Source organism: Phascolarctos cinereus, unplaced genomic scaffold, assembly GCF_003287225.1.
Source record: "Phascolarctos cinereus isolate Bilbo 61053 unplaced genomic scaffold, phaCin_HiC Scaffold_726;HRSCAF=1367, whole genome shotgun sequence".
NCBI lineage: Eukaryota > Metazoa > Chordata > Mammalia > Diprotodontia > Phascolarctidae > Phascolarctos > Phascolarctos cinereus.
This window is the reverse complement of record NW_027556098.1, coordinates 353,603,732-353,610,879: the sequence shown is the minus strand read 5'-3', so window position 1 is coordinate 353,610,879 and position 7,148 is coordinate 353,603,732.

The following is a 7,148-nucleotide window of genomic DNA, read 5'->3' as shown; positions in this document are numbered from 1 at the left end:
TGCTTCTTTGGGTACAACCAGGTCATATCTCATCAATTCCAGCAGATGGCAATGCAGCACCACATCAAGACCTCTCTGAGGCTTTGGGCAGGTGGCAGGTGGTCCCTAGGGTGGGCTAAGAGCTCAACCAAGTGGAGAGTCCCAGGTGAAGGCATAGGCTGCTGCAGGACACCAAAGAGAGGAAGGATTATCTGGCCTCTTCTGGCTATGGTCTCAAGAGGCGTGGGGAGCCAGATGGAATGACCCAGAGGTGATCCTGTATGCCCAGTCCCCTAAGCAACTTTTGAATGCCAAAGTCTGCTCCAATATACGGGAGCAAAAGTTAGCCTTATTCATGCCCCTAGTGCTTCTGTCTCCCAGAATCCCTCACAGTCTTGGCTCATGCATCACAGACACTGTCACAAGCTAAATTAACAAAATCACAGAATCTCAGAGTTGGAAGAAAATTTGGAGGTCATTAAATATTTGAACAGCAACACCCCCGCTACAATAACCCTGACAAGCTGTCATTTAGTTTCTACTTGAATAACTCTAGGAATGGAAAACCCGCTGTCTCCCAAAGTAGCTCATTACACTTTGGAACAACTCTGAGTTTTAGGATATTTTGCTTGCATGTTTTGCTTCAAGTCTCTGTCCACTCCAAGCATCTTTCATTTATCCATTAAAGTTATTTTCCCAAAGTGCAGATCTGATCACGTCAGCTACCTATTCAATAAACTCTAGTGGCTTCCTATTGCCTTTAGAAGCAAATACAAAGTGCTCTGTTTGGCATTTAAAACCTTTCATAACCTAGCCCCCTCCTACCTTTCCAATCTCCTCATACTTTATGACTTACTCTTTGATTCAGTGACACTGATCTCCTGGCTGTTCCATGAACAGGATGTTTCATCTCTGTGCTTTGGGTATTTTCTCTGGCTGTTCCCCATGTCTGGAACACTCTCCCTCCTCTGCTGTGACTACTGACCTCCCTGGCTTCCTTTAATTCACAACTAGAATAACCACCTTCTACAGGAAGGCTTCTCTAACTCTTAATTCTAGTGCCTTCCATCAGTTAATTATTTCCTATTCATCCTGTTATACACAGGATTGCTTTGTACATATTTGTTTGCATGCTGGTTCCCCAATTAGATGGTAAATTCCTTGAGGGCAGGGACTGTCTTTTGCCTCTTCTTGTATCCCCAGTGCTTAGCATAGTCCCTGGCCCTTAGTAGGTCCTGAGTAACTGCTTATTGACTGACTGACTAGGACACATTCATTTGTGACCCTGGGCAAGTCACTTAACCTCACTGCTCTAGGCAACTTTCTAAGACTCTCAATTGCAAAGCAAGTGTTGAACCCACTTGTACCTGTATTGGTAGGAGTTTCTTTAGCTGGTAGTTTCCTATTTAAATTAAATCATAGGTCCTGTTCTAATCCCAGTAGCTTTTTCCTTACATAGAAACTAAATTCAGCACTTAACACAGTGCCTGGCACATAGTAGATGCTTAATAAATGTTTATTGATTAAGTGATTGAAATTCACTAGATGGTGAGTTCCTTGTGTGTAGGGACTGTCTTGTCTCTTTTTGTATCCCAGTTTCTGACATATAGCAGCACTTAAAAATGCTTATTGACTGACTGACTGACTGAAATCTTTATCTCTGATACCCCTGTGTTTGCCTCTAGTTTTGCATCCTGTGACCAAACAGAACACATTAAATCCTGCTTCCAAATGATAGCCTTTTAAATATTTGAAGATAACCCCTGAATCATATCTATTCTGTCCTTTCTCCTCCAGATTAAATATCTTCTTCATCAACCAATCAACAAATATTTGTTAAGCTTTTACTATGTGCTTGGCTCTATGCTAGGTTTTGGAAATGCAAATACAAAGAATATGAGCTTTTGTTCTACTGGGAGAGACAGTAAGTACATATAGTACTTATAAAGTATAAATATAAAGCATGTCTCTCTCTATATATAGCTAATAAATATACATATGTGTGCTACATATTGTTATTATTCAGTCATTCAGTAGTGTCTGACTCTTCATGATCCCCATGGACTTCTTCATGGGGTTTTATTGGCAAAGATACTGGAATGGTTTGCCATTTGCCTTCTCCAGTGTGTCTTCATTTTTGCAGATGAGGAATGTAGGCAAATAGAGATTAAGTGAGTTGTCCAGGGTCACATAGCTAGTAAGTGTCTGAATCCAGATTTGAACTCAGATCTTATTGATTGCAGGCCTGATGCACTACCAAGTTGCTCCCACGTTACACGTGTGTGTGTGTGTGTGTCTCTCTGTATATATATATATATATATATATATATATATATATATATATATATATATATATATATATATATACACACACACACATACATACATATATATAGACACACACACACACACACCCACCCACCCACACACACACACACACACACACACATATATATATACACACACACAGTAGTTAAGAACAAAGTACTATGGGAGTGAGGGAACTAGCATTTGAAAGATTTCACACAGAAGATGGTGTCTGAGATGCATCTCAAAGGAAGAGAAGGCTATTAGGCATGGGAAGCCACAAGAGCAAAGGCACAGAGACGAAGGTGGAGTATGGGAGTGAGGAACAGAAAAGGCCAATTTGGCTAGGTAGTAGAATGCAGGAGAGGGAGTAATGTGAGAGGCCAGAGAGGTATGTTGGACCAGGTTGTATAGGGCTTTAAAAGCTAATAAGGTGACATGATCTGGAGTGAAGTGACCTGCCCAATGTCATACAGTTTGTAAGTGGCAGAGTCAGGATTCAAACTCAGGTCCTATGACTCTGGTTTCCTCTTCATCAAGCTGCCTGTATGCTTGATCATCTCTGAGGTCCCTTCCAACTTTTATAGCCTGGGATTCTGGGAGAGGCAAGAGAAACAAAACCAGGTGTAAGATAATGACATAAATCTGAGAGATATTTTGAATACTCCATGGGATCTGGTAATAAATTGGTACAAGGGTATATAATTAGTATGTACGAGAGTAATAGGAAAGGTGCCTGCAAGCTGTATTAACACAAAACATCCCTGCATGTCTGAGGAGAGACCTTAATGATGATACTTCCTTTGTCAACAAAGGCAGCCAAGAGCAAAGACTTTGATTCTGACTGCCTTTGACCCTGACTCATATGATTTCTCATCTATCCAGGTGAGGTTAAGCTTAGTTTGGTTCAAAGCAGGAAATGTAGGATTGCTGGGAGGGGGAGGAAGAGAGAAACAGAGCAAGAGCAGACTAAACTAGAGTAATGGCCAGAAGCACTGGGGGTGGAGGTGGGGAATGGAATTAACACACCTTCCTTTGCATCGAGCAGAAGCACTTGTGACTATTACCATATGTCCAAGTGGCTGTAATTACCGCCTTTAGCACTGATTGATGACGGTCTGTTGCAAACACTGTGGAAGTGTTGAGCCCATCTCTCTAGGATCAAGTCCTCATCACTAATCAATGTGGCTCCACCAGCATGCTTCCATGCTTTTTTGGCATGATGTTTTCTGCCACGTTGTCAAATGCCTTCAGTGAAAATGAACATGGCATTAAGGTCAATCCTTTAACTTGAAAAGGCTTCGGGCCAGGATTAAAGTGGAGGGAGTGTTGGTGCATGATTTTTTTTTTTGCAGATGATTGTGCATTTGATACAGCCTCTGAAGTTGAGATGCAACAAAGTAAGGATTGATTCTCTCCTGCTTGTTCTAATTTTGGCCTAACAATTAACACCAAGAAAACACAGGTGCTCCATCAGCTAGCACCACACTATCCATATGTGGAACCATAGGTTACTCCAAATGGAGAAGTTTTGAATACTATGGATAAGTTCACTTACCTTGGCAGTATATTTTCCAGGGATATACACTTTGATAATGGGGTTGATGCATGCATTGTTAGAGCTAGTTTGGTGTTTGGGAGTCTCTGAAGGAAAGCATGGGAGAGAAGAGATTGACTGAGGGCCAAACTGAAGATCTACAGAGCCATTGTGGTGACCTCATCATTGTATGCTTGTGAAACCTGGACAGTATATTTTTGCCATGCCAGGAAACTGAATCGTTTCCATTTGAATTGTCTTAGGAAGATTCTGAAGATTATCTGGCAGGATAAGGACCCTGACACTGAGGTCCTTTCTCAAACTAAACTGCCAAGCATTCAAACTCTACTGCAGAGAGCACAACTCTGATGGGCTGGACACGTTCAAATGCCAAATGTACGCTTGCCTAAAAGACTATTTTATGGAGAGCTCTCACAGGGCAAGCACTCACATGGTGATCAGAAAAAGTGACACAAGGACACTCTCAAGGTCTCTCTTAAGGACTTTGGAATTGATTCTATGACATTCCCAGGAGACACTGGCACAGGACTGCCCAGCATGGCATGTCCTCATCAGAGAAGGCATTGTGCTCTATAAGCAAAGCAGAATTGAAGTAGCTCAAAAGAAATGCGAGATGCACAAATTTAGAGAATCCATCCCAAATGGTCACATAGACTATTTATGTCCAATCTGTGGTAGCATTCTGAGCTCGTGTTGGTCTGCTCAGCCACAGCCACAGCTGAGACTCTAACATAGTGATGTCATTTTGGCCCTCTTCAAGAAAAAAGGACAATAACCAATTACCCCCTGTAGTAAAGTGGTATCAGGCCTGCATGTCTCTGTCCAGGCATTTCTCGTCCAATGAGAAACAGTGTGGTATAGTAGATAAAGTGCTAGACTTGGCATCAGGAAGCCCTGAGTTCAAAACTCCCAATGTCTGACATCTACTGGCTGTATGATCCTAAGCAAGTCACTTAACCTTAGTTCCACAGTCTTAATTCCCTCCTCTGTAAAATGAACCTAAAAGTAACAGTAGTACCTTCTAGACGGTGCTGTGAGGATTAGATGAGCCAATGTATACAAAGCACTTTGCAAAGTTGGAATCGCTATATAAATGTCCATTTTTGTTATTGTGAGCAGCTGAAATTCTCAATTCCTAAGAGCTTAGCCATCCTTTGTATCATGTTCCCTTCCCCCCAGCTAGTGGCAGCTCAAGTCTCCTCACAGTTCATATTATCTAACCTGACACCCTGTTACTCTGTTCCTATGGCCATGATCCTGACCTTATCACTCTTAGCCCCCATGATTTCAGCCACCTCCCACCTTCTGTTACATTGCAGACCTCAGATAGATATCTTCCAGATCCCATCTCTGACACTGCTCCAGATCTCATCAAATCTTAGTCCCCAATACTAAGACATTCTAATGTTCTCAGCCCTAGATTCCTCAACCAAGACTCCTTTAGGTCCTCTGTTCTAGCACATTCCAGACCCCAACTATCAGGTCCAATCATAGCCCACACCTTAGTAACCTTTATATTCCCAGCACAATAAGCCTCTGTGGAGGATTTCACAAGACAATAAATCTCTATATAGCATAAGGCCTTATCCTCCCGCCTTTAGAAATGGATGTACTTTATATTCCCAGAACAATAAGCCTCTGTGGAGGATTTCACAAGACAATAAATCTCTATATAGCATAAGGCCTTATCCTCCTGCCTTTAGAAATGGATGTTCTTTATATATAGGAGATCAAAGACAGAAAGGTCTCGTATATATTAAAATAATAATAGCAATACTTTTTATGACAATTTAAAAAACTGGAAATAATGGTTCCTCATTGACTGGGGAATGGCTGAACAATTATGGTATATAAATGTAATGAAATATTATTACATGGTAAGAAAAAAAGAAATAAAAAATAGCGTTCAAAGAAAGATGCATAAACTAATGCAGAGTAAAGAAAGCAGAACCAGAAAACAACATACACAGTGAATGCAATAATGGAAGTAAAAACATCATTAAAAGGCAGCTGTACTCTCACTAATTACAATGACCAATCTTGGTCCCAGAGAATGGATGATGAAACACACTTCTCTCCTCTCAGAAGTAGGACAGAGGGCTTTGAGTAGGAAGTTTTGTATATGTGGCTGATATGTTGGTCCATTTTGCTAAACTGTTTTTCTTTATTTTAAGGGAGAAGCTTCAGTGGTGGTGGGTGGAGGGGGATGGTGTAAGTCAGGAAATGATCATGGTGTAAAAACTAAAGGCATCAATAAGACTCGAAAAAGACTGAGAGATTCACACACAGACCCAGAGAGAGGTAAATGGAGCCCCATCTCCCCCTGCCTCAAGCTCATGCAATGATAGATGTCAGACAAAGAAACTCTACTATCTCCATCTGTGAGACTATAAGACTATCTTTAAATGTTGTCAACTCATTCTTCCTGACATCTCGCCTAAAATTTTTCTTCCTGACTCCCTTATCATGATTCCCACCGATCTGGATGGGCTCCTCATATGGGGTTTTGAAAGCAGAACAGACAAAGAGCCAGTCTTGAGAAGTTCTGGTCTGTGTAGGGAGTCAGGATGCCCTTATCTCTGTATCAGACCCTTGCTGTATGTAGGGCTGAAGGGCTCCTATGTCTGTCTTCACTAACTTCCTAGCATGTCATATTTCCTTCCGATTCCCAACATCACCATCACTCCATCTGCCTTTTTATCTCCCTCCATCAGTCAAGATTCATATTGTCCCTTCACCTCCTTCCACCCTTCCCTTTTAGAGTGGGAGGTATTGTGCCCTTGTTGGAGGGGCACACTATTCAATGACATTTCATCATAAGACAGGAGCCATTCAAAAAGTAATACTATAAATGTCTCTCTCACTTCCTGAAGGACTCAGGGGGCACAAGCCTTGGCTCTTACAGAATTGTTTCTTCTCTACATTGACTGGGGACTTCTAGAGTCCCCAAGGCTGTACCAATTATTCCTACATGACCATTCCTGCTAATTGACTTTGACCACAGCTGCAGCCACCAATTTGAAGGGGACCCAAGAGGAGGGGAAATAGGAGTGAGAATTCCCTTGTCAAAAGGGCTAAGCATTAGTCTCCTTGGGAATTCTGAGGGGGATAGGGAAGGCTGACTTGGGGAGCAGTGGGAATTTGCCTTTGTTTTGGTGAAAACAGGTGGCCAGGGTAGCCTCCTGACCCCCAACTCCTCTCCTTTCACCTTTCTGGCCCCAAGTTTACTGGAGTTGATGGTGGTTGGGAATCCTGAATGAGAGAGTACCCTGGTTTATGGAGAACCTTGAGTGAGGGGGTCCTG